Here is a 19477-nt window from a genome sequence, read left to right on the forward strand (position 1 = left end):
CCTGATCCCGCCCGGCCCGCGCAAGCCGCGCCCCCTCGGAACTCCAGCAACGACCCTTGCGAGCGACTCGGCCGCCCCACGCAGCCCGCGGCCCTCCGCGCCTCCTCCCCACCCGCCAGCTCCCCCCGCATCCCCTTTGCTTTCCTCCGCCTCTGGGGGCCCTCCTCCGTGACCTCTGAATGCCCCCCACTTCCCTCAGATCCACACCTCGCACCTGTCAGTGCCCCGCCCCGTCCTGCCCAGTCCCAGGGGATCGACAGCGCCCGCCCGGGGCCTCTCCCAACCCCAGCGCCGTACTCCGCTTGGCTCCCACTTGCTGCCCCCTCGCCACCACCCGTGCCCCTCGGCTCCCTGGGTCGTCAGAGGTCCCCCTCTCCTCCTCCCAAGCCCGCAGTTCCCTCCCCTCCCTTCCCCTCTCCTCCTCTGCTGCTGAGCGACTTTTCCTGCTCCCTTGCATTCTCACGCAGGCCGTTAAGGTACGTTTGTCTAGGTAGAGTCCCAGTGGGTGGCAATGAACCAAAAGGGCCTTCCTCCTCATTTCACAGAAGAGGAATCCCAGTTGAAAATGAGTGAGGTGCTGTAAGTCACAGGTCTGTTGACGGGTGTCTCTTACTTCCCAGGATCACACTTTCGGATTCAAAAGGAACTGTTGCTTTTACGCAGCCGAGCCTAAAAGTACTGGCTCCTCCTCAGGCTCCACTGTTTGCATTGATGCCATAAATATTTATTCAGTAAAATTCCTGCTCCTTGGATTTGAAAGTCTAGTGGTGGAAGCAGGTCATAACAAGGAAACAGATAAATGAGCAAGGTAATTTGAGATAGTACTATGAACAAAATAAAATACAATGTGTATATATATGGAATTTAAGAAAAAAAAATGTCATGAAGAACCTAGGGGTAAGACAGGAATAAAGACACAGACCTACTGGAGAACGGACTTGAGGATATGGGGAGGGGGAAGGGTGAGCTGTGACAGGGCGAGAGAGAGGCATGGACATATATACACTACCAAACATAAGGCAGATAGCTAGTGGGAAGCAGCCGCATGGCACAGGGATATTGGCTCGGTGCTTTGTGACCGCCTGGAGGGGTGGGATAGGGAGGGTGGGAGGGAGGGAGACGCAAGAGGGAAGAGATATGGGAACATATGTATATGTATAACTGATTCACTTTGTTATAAAGCAGAAACTAACACACCATTGTAAAGCAATTATACCCCAATAAAGATTTTTTTTTTTTTTTTTTTTTTTTTTTTTACGGTACGCGGGCCTCTCTCTGTTGTGGCCTTTCCCGTTGCGGAGCACAGGCTCCGGACGCGCAGGCCCAGCGGCCATGGCTCACAGGCCCAGCCGCTCCGCGGCACGTGGGATCTTCCCGGACCGGGGCACGAACCCGTGTCCCCTGCATCTGCAGGCGGACTCTCAACCACTGCGCCACCAGGGAAGCCCTAAAGATATTTTTTTTTAAAAAAATACAATGTGTAGAGGGAGGGTGTCTTAGATTCGGTGGTCAGTAAAGCTTTGAAGAAATGGCATTTGCTCTTAGCACTGAATGGGAAGGTGGAGGGAGAGGGACAAAGTCAAGGGGAAAAGGCCCTAACGTGGAATGTTTGTCATGTTCCAGGAATAGAGACACAAAACAAAAATTTCCTACCTATTTCCTCTGTAAAATGGGCATGGAAGATTAGTATGGAGTCGTTAAAATAATGTGTGTAATGCCAGCTACAGGGTAAGTGTTCAATATTACATTAAAGTCATCCACTATTATTATCGTTTCTTTGTGGAAGGACATTATGCTAAGGCAGAGAGAAGGCGCTGTGAAAATAAACACAGTTCCATCCTCCTCAGAAGTTGTCGAATAAGTGGCCCAAAACTGCTTTCAATTTAAAAGATAGAAATTATTTCAGAGTGAGGTGGTAAGGGAAATCTTGCTCCCCAGTGAATCTGAGCTGGGTGAGTGGATGGGGGGATTTAATAGGTAGACAGTGCTGTACTTGGAAAGAAATTTAGTAGCTCGTAAGTATTTATTACTAAGAAAGAAAGAATGAAAATAAATGAATTAAGCATTCAACTCATATAGTTAGAAAAAAGACATCAGAATAACCCAAGGAAAGCAGAGGAAGGGATTAAGTAAAGAAAAAGAACATAAATGAAAGGATCAGAGAACTTAAGAAACAGAACTAACAAAAGAATGAAAAGGTCTGGACAAGTACAAGTTACAAAACACTAGAGAACTAGGTACATAGAGAGTCCTTCTAATCTCCAAAGCTGGGAACATTTGAGGGTTTAGCTGCAAAAGAAACCTGAAAGAAAATCCTGGGGATATTTGGCTTAGAAAGAAAACCAACAAAATAGCAGAGGAATCATCCCATCACTGGGGAGGAAAAGCTGAGTGTTGTGGTCACATCACCAGGCCTCACAAAATGCCAACTAACTGCAGCTTTGCTAAAGTTTGTGGATTATGAATGAGGAATGAATAAGTAACTGCCAAACTGAGAAATCTCCTGGCAGCTGGGCTTGGCACAGTCATTTGGCCATGCACACACATTTGTATGGGTTGGTTCTTCACCCTTGAACTTGTCCCAGTGGTAAAGACACTGAGCTCAAATAATACATTAATACAACAGAAAGTGTGAGTCAAAAAGAGCTTTAAAAATGCTTGTATGTTGGGGCTTGCCCTCTAGAACTCCTGAAGAGGCCAGATCCAAAGAAGTCTGAGAGAAGACCATGTGGAGAGAGGGCCAGCGATCTGAGTCGGTCCAGCCATTCCAGCTGAGCTGCCAGTTGTAGCCACAGGACTCTCTAATCCACCACCAGGGGTAGGTGGATTAAAGAGTGGAGAAAGAATTTCTCCTTGAGCTACTAGAAAAATAGAACTGTCATTACCTGAGATTGGAAAAACTGTAGGAGAAACAGGTTTGGGGAGAATATCAGTGTTGTTTGGGGTAAGTTAAGTTGGAGATGCCTTTGGGACATCCACAGGAATTGATAAGGAAACAGTTAGATGTACAAATTTTGACTACATAGTAGAGGTCCAGGCTGGAGATGTAAAATCTGGGAGTTGTTGATATATTTAAATTCATGAGCTAGTACAAAGTCACTTAGGGAGTGAGTTTAGACGAGAGGAGAAGAGGTCTGAAATCTGAGTTCTGGGGTTTGCCAAAATTTTGGGATGAGGAGGAAACACTGAAGGAGCCTGAGAGGAGAGGCAAGTTAATTAGGAAGAAAACAGGTGAGTGCAGTATCTTGGAAGTCGATGGAATGTATTTCAAGAAGGAGGGAGTGATTAAATGAGTCAGATTCTGCTGATAGGACTGAGAACTGACTGAAATTATTTCTAAGCGTAAAAAAAAAAAAGATTATTTTTCATTTACAATGCGTAGATGAAAATATCAGAGGATAGTTTTGCCAAGAATCCCATAGCTATTCAACAACTGAATTAGTAATTTCAAAAAATGTTAGGTGAAATATAGAAAATGCTTTCTCTGAGAGGGAATTCTGGGAGTAGAATTCAAACTGTCCAGAACAAGGATATTAGAGAAAAAAGAAAGAGAAGATCTAGACAAAAGTAGGGGAAGAGAAAAGAAGAGGCACAAAGAAATGAAAATAAAGGGCTCTATTTAACAGCCCTTGAAAGAGCCATATGAAAAGATGTTAAATCATACTTATGACAAAGGAAATGCAAATTAAAACTATAGAGAGATACTATTTCTCAACTATTAGATTGGCAAAAATCTAAGTTTGACAATGTAATGTGTTGACAAGGTAGTGAGGAAACAGGCATTCACATTTTGCTAGTGGGAATACAAAAATGGTACAATCCATGGAGAGAGAAATTTGGCAATATCTAGCAAAATTTCATATACGTGCACTTGTCAATCCAGAAATTCCATTTCTAAGAATCTAACCTAAAGATACACTAGCAAAAATACAAAAAGATATATACATAGGGTTGTTCAATGAACACTATTTGTAATAGGAAAAGAGTGGAAACAATCCCAAAGTCCATCAGAATGGTCAAATAAATGAGGATCCACTCATATATTGGAATACTACGCAGCTGTAAAAGCAAATGAGAAATATCTCTGTAGAGTGCTATGGCATGATTGCCAGTGAAGAAAAGGCAAGGAGGCAAAGCTGAAGGTTATATACTACCACTTAACCAGAGGGGGGAGGAAGATATGAATATATCTTTATGTTTTAGAAAAATAGAAAAAAAATTTAAAAATAAAATAAAACATTAAAATTTTTATTTTATTTAAACAAACAAAAACTGATTACCTCTAGGGGAAGGAAGAAGTGGGGCAGAAGGAATGGGGCAGATGGAGATCAGACTTCTCTGATTGTACTTTGGTTTATACGCGTGACTTTAAGTGTGTAGCAAGACTTAATTTTTTTTAATGTTTCCAAAAGCAAGCCTTAAAAGTTAAAGGCAAAATGAAACAAATGAACATGGCTGTGTAATGACTTGGTTCTGTCTATTTTTATAAATTGCTACTGCTCTTTGAATACCTTGCAGAAATCTAAGTTGCTTCCTTTGTTACTGAGGTAACGCATGTTCTGAAGTTTTATCGTGGAATTTTCCATACCATCTCACATAGCTCACTTTGTCATTCCTGCCAGACGACAAATACTGTAACTTGGCCATAGAACATACTTCCTCACTGTTTTGTCCTAGCCTGAGGCATTGCTTGTCCTTTAGGACAAAACTACTCCTATCAGAGCACTGACTTCCCTCCAGAGAGGAGACACTGTGTTATTCCCCTAATCATGCCTCGTCGGTTCTGAAGTTGTGGTCCATCCAGGGCATTTCTGTCCCAGGACCCAGGGATAGGGTAATCATATGCCCCTGAGGGTAGTCCTCCTCCTTGAAATTCAAGAGTTTTCTGGGTCACAGGATTTGGAGCTGCACACAGCTAAATTTGACTCTCACAAGCTGAGGGACCTTGAGCAAAATAATTAACCTCTCTTAGCTTCAGTTGCCTCATTTATGAAATAGGGGGAGGGTGATATTAATCCTATGGGGTCGTTGTGAAATTTAAATAGGGTCGTGTACGTAAAATGCCAGGCATATGCTAGGTGCTGCTTCTCTTCTCCTTGCTCTGCTTCCCTCCTCTTCTTTCCCACCTTCTTTTCATTCAATCTTCCCTCCACCTTTTTCTTCATTAAACAAAATAAATTAGACTAGGAAACTTTTAAGGTTCTTCTCAAACTCTGAGGTCCTTAGAAGTATGGATGAAGTGCAGTGCATTCAGATGGAGGCTTGGCCACTAGAATTAGAAATTCAAAGATAAATGTAGTAGAAATGTGGGTGTAGAGGTCAATGGTGATTTTAAGTGAAGAGGCTTTTAGGGGTTAAAAGCACAGAGGAATGGGTTTCTTGGTGGAAATACTTTAGTCCCAATAGTATTATAATTGTGCAGATTTGTCCAAGGGAAGAGAGGAAGTAGGGAAATAAGGGAAGGACAGAAGGAAAGAGAAAAATTGGAAAGAAAGGAGGAGGTTAACATTTAAAAGTCAGATAACAACAAGTGTGGGTGAAAATATGGAGAAATCTGAGTTTTCATGCACTGCTGTTGGAAATGTAAAATGATTCAGTCACTTTGGAAAACAGCCTGATAATTCTCAAACAATTAAATATAGAGTTATCATATAACCCAATTTCACTCCTAGGTACACATTCAAGAAAATGGAAAACATATGTCCACCACACAAAAACTTGTACATGAATGTTCATAGCAGCATTGTTCATAATAGCCAAAAGGTGGAAACATTTCACATGTTCATCAATGGATGAATGGATAAATGAAATGTAACATATTCATACAATGAAACTTTTTATTTGGCCATAAAAAGGAATAAAGTACTGATACATGCTATAACATGGATGAATCTTGAAAACACTATGCTAAGTGAAAGAAGCCATATATTATATAGTTCCATTTATATGTAAGTCCAGAGTAGGGAAATCTATAGAGACAGAAAGTAGATTAGTAGTGTTTGGGGCTGGGGAATATGGGGAACAAGGAAGATAGGGTGGTAATAACTAAAAGGTACAGAGTTTCTTTTTGAGGTATGAAAATGTTCTAAAATGGAGTGTAGTGATGATTGCACACCTTTGTGAATATATTAAAAACCACTGAAGTGTACACTTTAAATGAGTGAATTGTATGATGTGTGGAATATACCTCAATAGCCATTAAAAAAAATCAATCAATATAATTCACCATATTATCAAATTAAAAAGAAAAACCATATGATTATCTCAATAGAGGCAAAAAATCATTTTATAAAGTTCAACACCCATTTATGATTAAAAACTCAGAAAACTAGGAATAGATGGGAACCTCAGTTCCCATCTGAGTGAGAGGCCCGCGTACCGCAAAAAAAAAACCCAATAAAAACAAAAAAAACACTCAGTTTGGTTACAATCTCAGTTCTCTCCAAATCATCTATAGATACAACATAGTCTCAATCACAATCTCAAAAGGTTTGTTTTTTAAATGAAAATTAACAAGCTGATTTTAAAATTTGTAGAAATAAAAGGAACCTAGATTAGCCAATACAATTTTGAGAAAGAACAAAAATGGAGAACTTTACCTGATTTCGAGACTTACTATAAGGCTGCAGTATTTAAGACAGTGTGGTGTTGATGTAAAGATAGGTATATGGATCAATGGAACAGAATAGAGTCCAGAAATAGACTCATACATAGGGTCAATTCATTTTTGACAAAGGAGAAAAGATAGTCTTTTTTTTTTTTTTTTTTTTTTTTGCGGTACGTGGTACTGCTGTGGCCTCTCCCGTTGCGAGCACAGGCTCCGGACGCGCAGGCTCAGCGGCCATGGCCCTCGGGCCCAGCCGCTCCGCGGCACGTGGGATCCTCCCAGACCAGGGCACGAACGCGTGTTCCCTGCATCGGCAGGTGGACTCTCAACCGCTGCGCCACCAGGGAAGACCCAAGATAGTCTTTTTAACGGTGTTGCTGGAATAATAGGATATCCACGTGGAAAAACATAAACTCAATTCTTACCTCATGCCATATGCCATAAGTAACTCAGAATGGATCATAGACCTCCATGTAAAAGTTTAAAATGATAAAACTTCTACAAGAAACCTAAGAGAAAATCTTTGTGACTTTTGTTTAGGCAAAGATTTCTTAGATAGGACACAAAAAGAATGAACCATAAAAGAAAAACATTATAAACTGGAGTTTAACCAAAATTAAAAACTTATGCTCTTTGAAAAACAATGTTTAGAGAATGTAAAGGAAAAACATACACTAGGAGAAAATCTTTGCAAAATATATATCTAATAAAAGGCTTGTATCTAAGATATGTAAAGACCTCTTACAACTCAATAATAACAAAACACACAACCCAATAACAAAATGGGCAAAAAATTTGAACAAATACTTCATCAAAGAAGCTATATGATTGAAAAACAGGCATATGAAAAGATGCTTAATATCACTGGTCATCAGGAAAATGTAAAATAAAACCATACTGAGATACCAGTGTATACCACCAGAACAGCTAAAATTTTAAAAACCAGGTCACACCAAATATTGAAGAAGATTTGGGATAACTACAACTCTCATACATTGCTGATGTGAATACAAAATGGTACAACCACTCTGGAAAAGTTTGGCAGTTTCTTGTAAAGTTAAATGCACACCTACCAAAAAAACCAAGCAGTCTCTCTCCTAGGCATTTACTCAAGAGAAATGTAAACATACTTCCAGCATTAATCTGCCGGGGTGCCGTAACAAAATACCATAGACTGAGCGGCTTCAATATTTATTTTCTTACAGCTCTGAAGGCTGGAATTCCAAGATCTAGGTGTCATTAGGATTGGTGTCTGGTGAGAGCTCTCTTCCTGGGCTGCAGATGGCCACTTTCTCACTGCATCATCACATGGCCTCTTTTCTGTGTGTGCATGCCATCATAACAGATGTGACATATTGATTTTTTTTACTTTTCTGTTTCATTTGAAAAAAATTTTAATGAGCATATATAATTTTTACCCCCAAAAAATCACCTTAAAAAAACCCCCCAACAAATCCCATCTAATATATCACCTTAAAAAAAAAAAAAAAGACAGGGCTTCCCTGGTGGCACAGTGGTTAAGAATCCTCCTGCCAATGCAGGGGACACGGGTTCGAGCCCTGGTCCGGGAAGATCCCACATGCCATGAAGCAACTAAGCCCATGAGCCACAACTACTGAGCCTGTGCTCTACAGCCTGTGAACCACAACTACTGAAGCCCGCGCGGCTACAGCCCATGCTCAGCAACAAGAGAAGCCACTGCAATGAGAAGCCTACACACTGCAACCAAGAGTAGCCCCCACTTGCCGCAGCTAGAGAAACAGAGAAAGCCTGCACACAGCAACAAAGACCCAACGCAGCCAAAAATAAATAAATAAATTTATTTTTAAAAAAGTGGATTTTCTTCAGCTTTTTAAAACTTTATTGAAGTATAATTGATGACATCACGCTTTTTAAATTCATGAATTAGATTAATTTTAATCCAATTAGCGTTTACTGATGTTCTAGGAATATAGCAGCAGTGAACGCAGCAAAACCTCTATACTCAAGTTTTCCTTCCCGTATATGGAAGGGAAAGAGGATAGGAATGAGTACTGTGAAAAAAATAAAGAAGAAGAATAATAATAAAGCAAAGGAAAATTTAAATCTGCAGGCAATTCTTTTAAATATCACTATCTCTTCAGTGAACATTTGCAATATCTGCCTCATCAAATACTCTCTACAACAGAATGAAGTGACAAAGAATGAAGTGCAAAGTAGAAGAGCTGGGTCCTAGTCCTGCCTCAGTCACTCATTAGCTCTGTAAACTTCGGCAAGTACTTGACCTTTCTGCGCCTCACTCTCAACAGTAAAATGGAGATCACGCCTGTCCCAGAGTGGTGGTGAGGCTCTTACTTAGGATCTTAGTGATGTGGGCACGTTTTATCATTATGTAAACAAAGGCTCTGTCTCCAAATTCTCTCTTTAGGCAAAGCTTGTGATTTGAAATTGTAAGTCTCTTTCTCTTTATTCCCTACCACCCCCATTTTCGACTCAAGGTTTTAAAGATTGCTATTAAAAACAAACGTCTTTTAAGATAGCACATTAAGATACTATCACCTAAAATATATTTATTATAAAACAGGTTTATTAAAAAATAACTTTTTAAAAGTTAGTTATTCAAGTTAGTCTAAGCAGCAGAACTGTGATGCCTCAGGGCACAGTGAGATTGGGGTTTGGATATGGTGGCGGAGAATTCTAAGCTGCTCTGAAGATCCTGTGCCCAGACTAAGCCAAATTGAGGGATGGGAGAGTGGTGACAAAGAAACCAGGAGGAAAGTTGTAAAGCAACTGATGATGGGAACCTGAGATAGGGGAAACCTGTAATGCCTGAGGCTCCAAATCCCCACTCTGCATGAAGGCTGCCCCTCAGTCATGTGTTGCAGTTCCTGAGACACACAGAAGGAGGCGCCATTCCTGAATTATTCCTCCTGCTCCAACCCCCCAGTAATCAAGTTCCTAGTGATAGGACTTATCACTTATGTTTCATTTTACAGTTTTGTGAGCACTTTCTCATTTGGTCCTTATAACTAGGTGATAATTAGAGGCTGGTTCTATTATCCCCATTTTACAGATGGAAAACTGAGAGTCAGCCATTTTAAGTGAATATTCAATGTCAGACAGGCAGAGCTAGTCTTTCAACTCCTGACCCAGTGCCCTTCCCACTCTGCTGTCTAGAGTAAAGGAGGATTGACAAATATAGCTGAGAAATGGAGTTTTATTTTTTTAATTCTTTTTTTAAAAATTAATTTATTTCATTTATTTTTTTATTTTTGGCTGTGTCGGGTCTTCGTTGCTCTGTGCGGGCTTTCTATAGTCGTGGCGAGCAGGGGCTACTCTTCGTTGTGGTGTGCGGGCTTCTCATTGTGGTGGCTTCTCTTGTTGTGGAGCACAGGCTCTAGGCACACAGGCTTCAGTAGTTGTGGCTTGCGGGCTCTAGAGCGCAGGCTCAGTAGTTGAGGCGCACGGGCTTAGTTGCTGCATGGAGTGTGGGCAAATGGATTGTCAAATACAAGAGCTCCTGACAAAGGGAAAGAAGACCCACTCTAGTAGCCAACCTATGCAGAGAATGGCTTTGGGAATAGTGCTGCTCTTAGGAGAGTTGGAGGTCAAGTTGAGCTCACCCCCAGGTTTCAAACATACAGTTAAATTTAGCTTTGTTGGGTTATTCTGTGGTCAGGGCCATGAGTTGAGCTTGGTCAAGGGGAAGGAAGGGTATAAGCAGAAGTGGGTTGGGCACCTGCCACTTTTCCGGCTCAATGCCTCTCTTCTGTGGACATGAAAACACCCAAAGTAACCCCTCGGTGGCTACCACTTGGGAAGCCTCTAAAATGATTACTCTTGACAAAGGCTGAAAAGGCCTGGTATATTGTCAGAGATCTAGGATGCCTAGGCAGCCTCTGCTTGCGAGGAACCTAGTGTAGAGACACAAAAGTCTCTAAAACAGTGTAAAAGTTTGGCCAGAGAATGTTTTCCCACATCAGTGTATTAGTTCGCAATTGTTACCATAATGCTCTGTAACAACAACACTCATATCTTAGTGACACACAACCAGAAACATTTGTTTTCTTGCTCGCAAGTCTACAGGTTGGCTTGGCCCCCTCTGGGTTGAGGCTGCTCCCTGGTCTTCATCATTCCAGGCCCAGTGGCTAACAAGGTCATGGTTGGTGAATGACATAAGCACAAAAGAGCAAGCCAAACCTCACAAGCACCTTTAAAGCCTCTGCTTGTGTCACAGTGTCACTAATACTGCACTGGCCAGAGCAAGTCATGGATGCCAAACAGGGGGATGTACTCTAGCCTAGTGCAAAGTCCTTTAGCAAAGGACGTGGATGTAAAATTCTAAAACATGGAGGGAATGAAGCATTGGGAGCAATGACCCAATGTTACCACAATTAGTCATATGGCAATAAACATTATTATGAATAATATATAAAAAGTAATAAAACGATAGCTAACATCTACTGAGTCTTATTAAGTGTTGGGCACTTTTGTTAAGTACCTTGCATGTATTAACTCATTTAATCCTCACAACAACCCTATGAGGTAGATACTAACATGATCTATATTTTACAGACGAAACAACCAAGGCATAGTGGGGTTAAGGAAGAATTAAGATCACACAGTAAACGGCGGAGGAGGGCAGTGACAATTATATTAGAAAGGGACACTGTCCATTTCCTCTCTCCCTTTTGTGTCTCTCCTACTTTTCCCTGCCCCTCCCCAACCCTGTCCCTCCTTTTGTGTGTCTTGTCTTGGGAAATGACATCTGGTCACCCAGACCAGAACCCTTGGACCCCTCTCACCTGCTGCCTGCCCCGTGTGTCAGCCATTAGGTTCTACTGTCTGTACCTTCTTAACTCCTCCCGATCTGCTCCCTCCTCTTCATCCTCTGCCATTGCTTCCACTCACAGTCCTGCCACTTCTTTCCCAAGGGACGCCCTGCTTTTAGTCCTGCACCCTGAGTTTGCTGCCAGAGGGATTTTTGCAAAATGCAGATCTGGCTAGGTCATTCTCCTGCTTAAAAAGCTTCTGTAGGGCTTCCCTGGTGGCGCGGTGGTTGAGAGTCTGCCTGCCGATGCAGGGGACATGGGTTCGTGCCCCGGTCCGGGAAGGTCCAACATGCCGCGGAGCGGCTGGGCCTGTGAGCCATGGCTGTTGAGCCTGTGCGTCCGGAGCCTGTGCTCCGCAGCGGGAGAGGCCACGGCAGTGAGAGGCCCGCGTAGGGCCAAAAAAAAAAAAAAAAAAAAAAGGTTTCTGTAGGGCTTCCCTGGTGGCGCAGTGGTTGAGAGTCCGCGTGCCGATGCAGGGGACATGGGTTCGTGCCCCGGTCCGGGAAGGTCCAACATGCCGTGGAGCGGCTGGGCCCGTGAGCCACGGCCGCTGAGCCTGCGTGTCCGGAGCCTATGCTCCGCAACGGGAGAGACCATGACAGTGAGAGGCCCGCGTACCGCTAAAATAAGAAAAAAAAGTTTCTGTATTCCCTGGAGCTTTTAGGATAAAGTTAGCCTAGTATTCCAGGCCTTTCATTTTCTGACACTCTGCCACACTTCAAACCAGCTTCCCACACTACCTGCAGTCCCATGAAGTTTCATGACCTTTTGCCTTTGCATATGCTGCACCCTCTGCCTGGATCCTCTGCTCCCCTTCTTCACCTCATCAACTCCTGTGTATCTAGAGTCTTACCTTTTGGGAAGGCTTCTCCAATGTCATCCCTATGCTGATTAGACATCTTTTCTCTGTGCCTCCAGCAGACCCTGCCATAGTATGTGGCATTTACCAGGCTACAGTTCAATATTAGATTCCACTGTCTGCTTCTCCATCATTAGTTTCTCTCAGAATATAATTCGTGGACCCCCTGCTTCAGAATCACCTGGGAAGTTTGTTGAAAATTCAGGTTCCTGGGACCTATCTTGGTCCCACCAACTCAAAATCTTCACAGGGTAGAGCCCAGGAGTCTGCATTTAGAAATTTCCTGAGAAGATTCTGACTTGTGCCAGGATCCTGACCACATTAGACGAAACAGCGGCCATGCTTTCTTGTACTTCTAGCATCTAGCATAGTGCCTGGCACAAAGTAGGCACACAATGAATGTGCTGCGAATGAATGAGTGAAATGGGCAGCACTGCTCAAGGCAACACAAATAAAAAGCGAATATTCGGCTACTGCGATTCCAGATACCAGCAGATGGCGCTGTGACGACATACATGCTTTTATGCCGGGGAAATTTTGTTTTACAGGAATTCAAGACTAGACTGCTGAGTAATTTAATTTATTTTTTCCTACCCAGTTTGTCTACCATTGTCCCACTTGCATGAATAAATTGCTTTCTGAAGGCATGAAGACTTAGACAAGAAAAACAAGTGGAAAGAGGCTGGTCACAGAAAGCTGAGCAGGTAATGAAAGAGAAGGGAAGGATATTCTAATTACCCCTATTCCATCCTCCTGATGGAAAGCTGCTCCCAGCGAGCGCTAAGTGTTGTGAAATTACCCAAAGCATTCAAAAGAATAAGCCATTTCAGTAAGAGGGTGGAGCCATCCTGTAATTCTGTTAGTCATCCACGTTTCCTTTACAGACTGTCAAATGCCTATGTGACTAACCTTTCAAAGTCGTTTCCCTTGCAATGCAACGTCTGAAAGCCTGAGTCTTCCTCCTGGGCTGAATACTTGATTCTCCCGAGGTGTTGGAAGTGAGCCTCACAGTCTAGAAGCCAGGGGCCCCATAGCCCACTCTTGCTCTCCTTTCCAGCCTCCCCTCTCGACCCCCAGGGGCATCCACGTGCACAGAAGTGATAGGGCTAGTGTGGGGCCCTGGGAAGACTATCAGGCAGGGCCAGAGCTAGAGGCTGAGCTGTTTTCCTCCCAGCACGGAGCTTTCCACCGGAAGCCCTCGGCAGGGAGGGGGGCGGGGTAGGGGCTTCTGCACGAGGCCCTCCGCGGGGAGGATGGCTGGGGAGGGGCTTCCCAGCGCTCTGCAAAGCTGGGGGGAGCAGTAGACACAGTGATAGACGCAAAGACAGAGAAGCAAAACCCCTGCCCTCAGCGCAGTCTCAGTCTTATTGGGAAGGCACAATTTAAAGGCATCACAGTAGTTTCGACACGGTGGGAAGAACTTTCAAGTTCTGAGTGACCCAGCATAAACTAGATGGAAGTGCTTAAAAGGAATGAGAGAAGATACAGTTTCCCTTTCTCTTTCTTTTTACTCCTTGAACTGTCAAGCTCAAAACTCATTAGGTGGGGAGCTAAGCAAGTTGGGACTTCCTGGCCGGCTCCTGGTCACAGCAGCAGGCGGGAGCATCCTCCCAGGTCCCCCACGTGGGTTTGGTTGTCCTCATGATGAGGGTTAGGCCCACAGCCACCTTTGGATGGGGCCAGTGGCCGGGAGGTTGGAGACCACCAAGAAGGAGAGTGTCAGGTGGCAGATGTTCTTGTCTTTGTCCAGTGTCCCCTCCCCCAAACCGGGAGGAAGGGCATGTCTGGGCCCAAGGGAGCTGTACCCTGGAAGCAGGAGAGCCACGTCTGCCCCAGCTGTGGACAGCACCGATGGTCTCTGGCCAGAGTGAGCCCTGGGTGTCAGGGAACATGTTTTACAGATTCTGGGCAGCCTGAGTGGTAAACGCAACAGCACTACCAGTAACCTTTCTCTCCAGGAAGTCCAGGGCCTTGCCCTGGTGGCTGAGTTGAGAGTAAGCAGCTGGGGGCAGGTTCCAGGGGCCACACAACACAACAAGGGAGGCAGATCTGGCTCATGTTGTCCAGGGAGGGCTGCCTGGAGGAGGGCAGGAGGCCAGCCAGCCGGAGGCCCCATCCACACTGGCCAGCGATGCCAGGACTCAGCCTCAGGACGGCCGTGGACCCGTGAGGGGCTGACGTTGGCGCTCTCTGCTCATAGCAGGGAGAACACATCCTCCAGATCAGAGAGAGGAAGCTAACCTTCCTCCTGATCAACAGGGAATTGTGGAGAGCAATGCTTCCTCCTGGAAGGGATCCTACCCTTGGAAGGTTGGGAGGGAGGAGCTCCCCTTCTGTTGCGCAGCAGTCTAGAGAGGGTGGCCCTGCTGCATGTGGGAGCTTTTGGAGAAATCTTCCCTTAAGCCAGGGGAGGGTTAGGAGCAGGTGCTGCAGGGGAAGCACCTTCCTGCCCTGGAGGCTGTAGAAGAGAAGCTCACCACTCTGTCAAAGCTGCCCTGGGCTGGGTCCCCAGCTGGGATAAGGATCAGCCACTGGCTGCCCAGAGGATTGGGTTCTGTCTGGGAGAGCTGGGTTTAAGGGATGGGGTCACAGGAGCCTGTTGCCCGGTGGCTGTTACTATTGTGATCCTAGGGCTGGTTCCTCCATCTTCTTAGATGGTTGAGTCGCTGCAACATGGAACTCCTTATTTTAATCCCCCAATCCACTCTTCTTTCATATTCCTCATCTCAGAACTGGTACTCCCATCTGCCAAATTGTTTAAACCAGAGAGCTAGACATGATCTGTGATTCAGACCTTCCCTTTCATATCAAATCTGTTAGCAAGTCCTATCATTTCTACTTCTTAATCTCTACTATGACCACTTCCCTCTCTCTCCACTGCCACCACAATAATCCAAACCATTGTCATCTGCTGCCCAGACCATGGGAGGAGCCTCTTTGTTGGTCTCCCCACTTCCTCTTTCAGCAACCCCCTGCCCCCAATCAGTAGACCCTCCCTGTGATTCTTGGGCACCCTGGTCATTTCCTTCAGAGCATCCGTCACAAGTTGCATGCTTATCTTGTCATGCAGTTTATTGTCTGTCTCCCCCCACTAGATGCAGCACCAGGGGGCAGGGAATCTTGTCTGTTAAATGCATCCTTGTATCCTTTCTGCCTAGCACAATGCCTGGCAGAGAGTGAATAGTTTTAAAATGAATGACATTAGGTCAAATAGTTTAGATTTTAGTCAATAAACAATGAGGAACTATCACACAGTTCAGAAAAAGGACCGATAAAACATAAGGACGTGTTGGGGGAATAATGGAGGCAGCTGGATGGACATTAACTTGAATCCTCTTACTAACATTTTCCCGTTGATGAGGCCTAGTGTGGTGTCAAGATAGAGTTCTAGACAATTTAAAGGAGAGTTCTTTTTTCCCCCAGTTTTATTGAGAAATAATTGACACACATCACTGTACAAGTTTAAGGTGTACAGCATGATAGTTTTATTTACATATGTTGTGAAATTATAACTAAAATAGGTTTGGCTAACACCCATCTTTTAATAAAGATACAATTTAAAAAAGAAGAAAAGAATAAAGGAAATCTTTTTCTTCTTGCGATGAGATAAAGGCAGAATTTCTATCTTTGTGAATATGTAGGGAAGAAAAGAGAAAGGCATTGATGCTGTAAGTCTGGTGAACCAGAAAAATAACATTACTTCATCTCTTAAAAAGAAAAAGGATGGGACTTCCCTGGTGGCACAGTGGTTAAGAATCTGCCTGCCAATGCAGGGGACAGGGGTTCAAACTCTAATCTGGGAAGATCCCACACGCTGAGGAGCAACTAAGCCCGTGCACCACAACTACTGAGCCTGCACTCTAGAGCCCGCGAGCCACAACTACTGAAGCCTGTGCACCTAGAGCCCATGCTCCGAAACAAGAGAAGCTATCGCAATGAGAAGCCCGTGCACAGCAACGAAGAGTAGTCCCTGTTCACCGCAACTAGAGAAAGCCCACGTGCAGCAATGAAGACCCAACGCAGCCAAAAATTAATTAATTTTTTTAAAAAAAAAGGAAAAAAAAAGAAGTTTTTTTCCATGACTGGAAAAAAACCTCAGATTTGACTGGAAGAGTTCAGTTTTTAGATATGTTGAGTTTGAAATGACTATAAGTATTTCTTATGGGCCATTGAAAACAGCCAAACTGGGAAACTTCTTTGACAGTTTAGTCAGCCATGAAGTAGTCATCGGGTTTATTAATTAAGGAATTACAATAAATTATTTAATTCTAGCAGAAAGGAGAGAGTTAAAACTTGAAAATTATGAATCCTGTGTTTAAGGACACAAATAATTTTGTGCCATAATTTTGTTACATAAAACATGACCATTAATAGGTATGCTGTTGTCTCTTGAATGTGGAAAGATTTTATTATATGAGTACCTGTCACATACGATTTAATCTCTACTTATGTATATTTTTTCATGTTTTCCCGTTTTTTTGATAATGTATAGTATCTTATAAATCAGGAAAAAAGTAGGAAACGTTTTTTTAACTAAAAAATAAAGACTCACTATATCTACTTCTGAATGAATATCTTTGGGGTGAGCACTTGCCTTTACACACCAAACATACGTAAATACAGAAGTTACTAAATGTACCCAGAACTCACTGGAGATCTCCCTCCAAGAAGTACGCACATATTGATGTTTCTTGGAATTCCCTACAGCTGGTTTCCCTTCTCCGGTTTCCCTTCTCTGGTTTTAGACAGCTTTGGTCCCCAAAATCAATGGGCTGGAATTATGCAATAAGCCCATTGTTCCAGTACTTCTCCCTGAAGGCAAAATTCAGGGATTTGTCCTTTTTTTATTATTCTAGTCCCAGACCTAACTACTAGCTCTTCTACTCTGTGTGGTTTTGATCTCCTAGAGGATTGCCACAGCAAAAGTGCCTTTTATGGGTTTTACTATGGGAGGGCTTCCAATCCTGCAGCTACCAGCTTGGGAAGGTGGCAGTGGGGAGGAGCAGGCAGGGGAAGTGAGTAGAGACTAGTGCATGTCAAATTCAGAGTCCTCCTGATTATTAGACTGAAGAATGGTCCAGAGGTGAGGGACTGGAAAAGAGAATGGTCTGGAAATAATGACATTGAGGAACAGTGCAAATGAGCTATTAATTGCTGCAGTGTTGCAATAACAAAACCCTGGAAACTGTTGTGGATTGTTTAATAAAATGGCCCATCCACACAAAGGAAGTTGTAAAGAGAAATGAGAAATAACTCTATGTATTGCTGTGGAGTGATTTCTAACATATATTTGTCAGTTGAAAACCGACATGAAGAAAATTCCGTGTGATACGGTACTGCTTATCTAAGAAAGCTGAAGGGAGAGGGAATAAAATTATATTTTACAAAATAAGGATTAACTAAAAACTTTTAAAAAATCAGTCTTTTATGGGGGGAGGGAAGGGACAGGGTAGAAAGGATGGAGATAGTAGCTACATTTTTCTATATATACAATGTTTTGTAAATTTTATATAATTGTGAAACAATGTTAAAAATTTTTTTTAAATCCCTAAAACTTGGAAGCAAAATGAAACAAATAAGCCTAAATCTATATTGAGTAGATGGCACAACTACACAGAACAGAACTATTCAAGACTTTTAAAACACAGTAAATTCACTATACATCCCTCCTGGAGTATACTCTGGGGACAAAATTGTAAACTCTTTTCTGTAACTGTATTGTTGGTGTTAGTATTGTTGTTCTGAGACTAGTTTAGTGTTTTGTGGGATAAAGCAAATGAGTAATTATGTTGGGGTCCTTGGGAACCAAGTTTTTTTGCAGTGGGAGCAAAGAGATACAAATGTAAGAACAATGAAGTTAACTTAAATACGTTGAATCCTGAATTTGAATGGGAAGTGCCACTATGAATTCACAGTATATTTTATCTTAAAAAAGAAAAGGTGTTTCTCTGCTTTGCCTACTGAAAAAGCCTAGAAACAAGGACAAAGTAGCAAAGAGTGCCCAGATTATGGTCTCTGATTCCCACTAAAAGAAGTCAGAGTTTCTTGGGGAAATGGTTGATTCCAGATTAGAGACAGAAAATATACAAGTTGAGGCTGGAACATCATCTCATCCAAGAAAGCAAGGAAGTTATCAGGATACACTTGAATAATGCAAAAATCCTCAGCAACCAAGTTCAAGAGTCACATCTCGGAGAGAGGGGATAATTTGAACATTATTAAGAATATTAACTGCAATGGATTGAAACACATCAAATATGTTTAACTTAATGAGCTCCTAAAGGCTCACACACCCCCAAATCCCCAGTGGACTCCTTTGAAGAGCTCATTATTTTGAAAATTGGTAGATAAATGAAAAGGAACAAACACACATCTTACCTTTCCTCTATGAACTGCACCTCAGGTAACCAAATAGTGGATGAGAGTAAGTTTCTCTTTATGGAAATATTTGAGATAATAAATGAAAAATAAACAATTGAATTTGAATATTACCATTTTGCAACCTCTAATGAATTAATGGAAGTAGGCAGTGCTCATCAATGGCTGCCAGCAGGCACAAAGAAGAGACATCTAGACGTTACATGCCTTATGACAGAAGTGCACATCCTACCTGTAAAGTATGCCTCCTGTTCCGTAGCCCCCTTCAAATTTGAACCTGAATCTTCTGAGTCGTCCAATATCAGTTACTCCTAGGAGATATTTAGCAACATCTGGAGGTTGTTTCTGGTTGTCACAATTGGGAGAGGGAGTGCTATTGGTGTCCAGTGGTTAGAGGCCAGGATTGCTGCTAAACATTCTACACCACATAAGACAGCTACCCACAATGAAGAAATATTTGGCCCAAAATGTCAATAGTGAGAAAACTGAGCCTGAGGAAACCCACTTGAGATCAAAAAATCAATTTATATACAATTATATATACTGTGAACAGAGGAACATGTCAACTGACATCTTAGGGCTGCAATCGACAAAATCCAGACTGTGGGAAACTCTACATGAAAGACAATCAAAATAGTTCCTTCAGCAAAGAAATTGCAAGGAAGAGGGGAGAGAGAGAGAGAGAGAGAGAGAGAGAGAGAGAGAAATGAGGAGCCATTAAATTAAGAGACCTATGAAACCAAGCAATTGATACTGATTCAAACAAACTAAAATTTTAAAACCTTTGAATAGTGACTGGATATTTGACAATATTAAGAAATT

This window comes from Lagenorhynchus albirostris, chromosome 7 (genome assembly GCF_949774975.1).
Source record: "Lagenorhynchus albirostris chromosome 7, mLagAlb1.1, whole genome shotgun sequence".
Taxonomy (NCBI): domain Eukaryota; kingdom Metazoa; phylum Chordata; class Mammalia; order Artiodactyla; family Delphinidae; genus Lagenorhynchus; species Lagenorhynchus albirostris.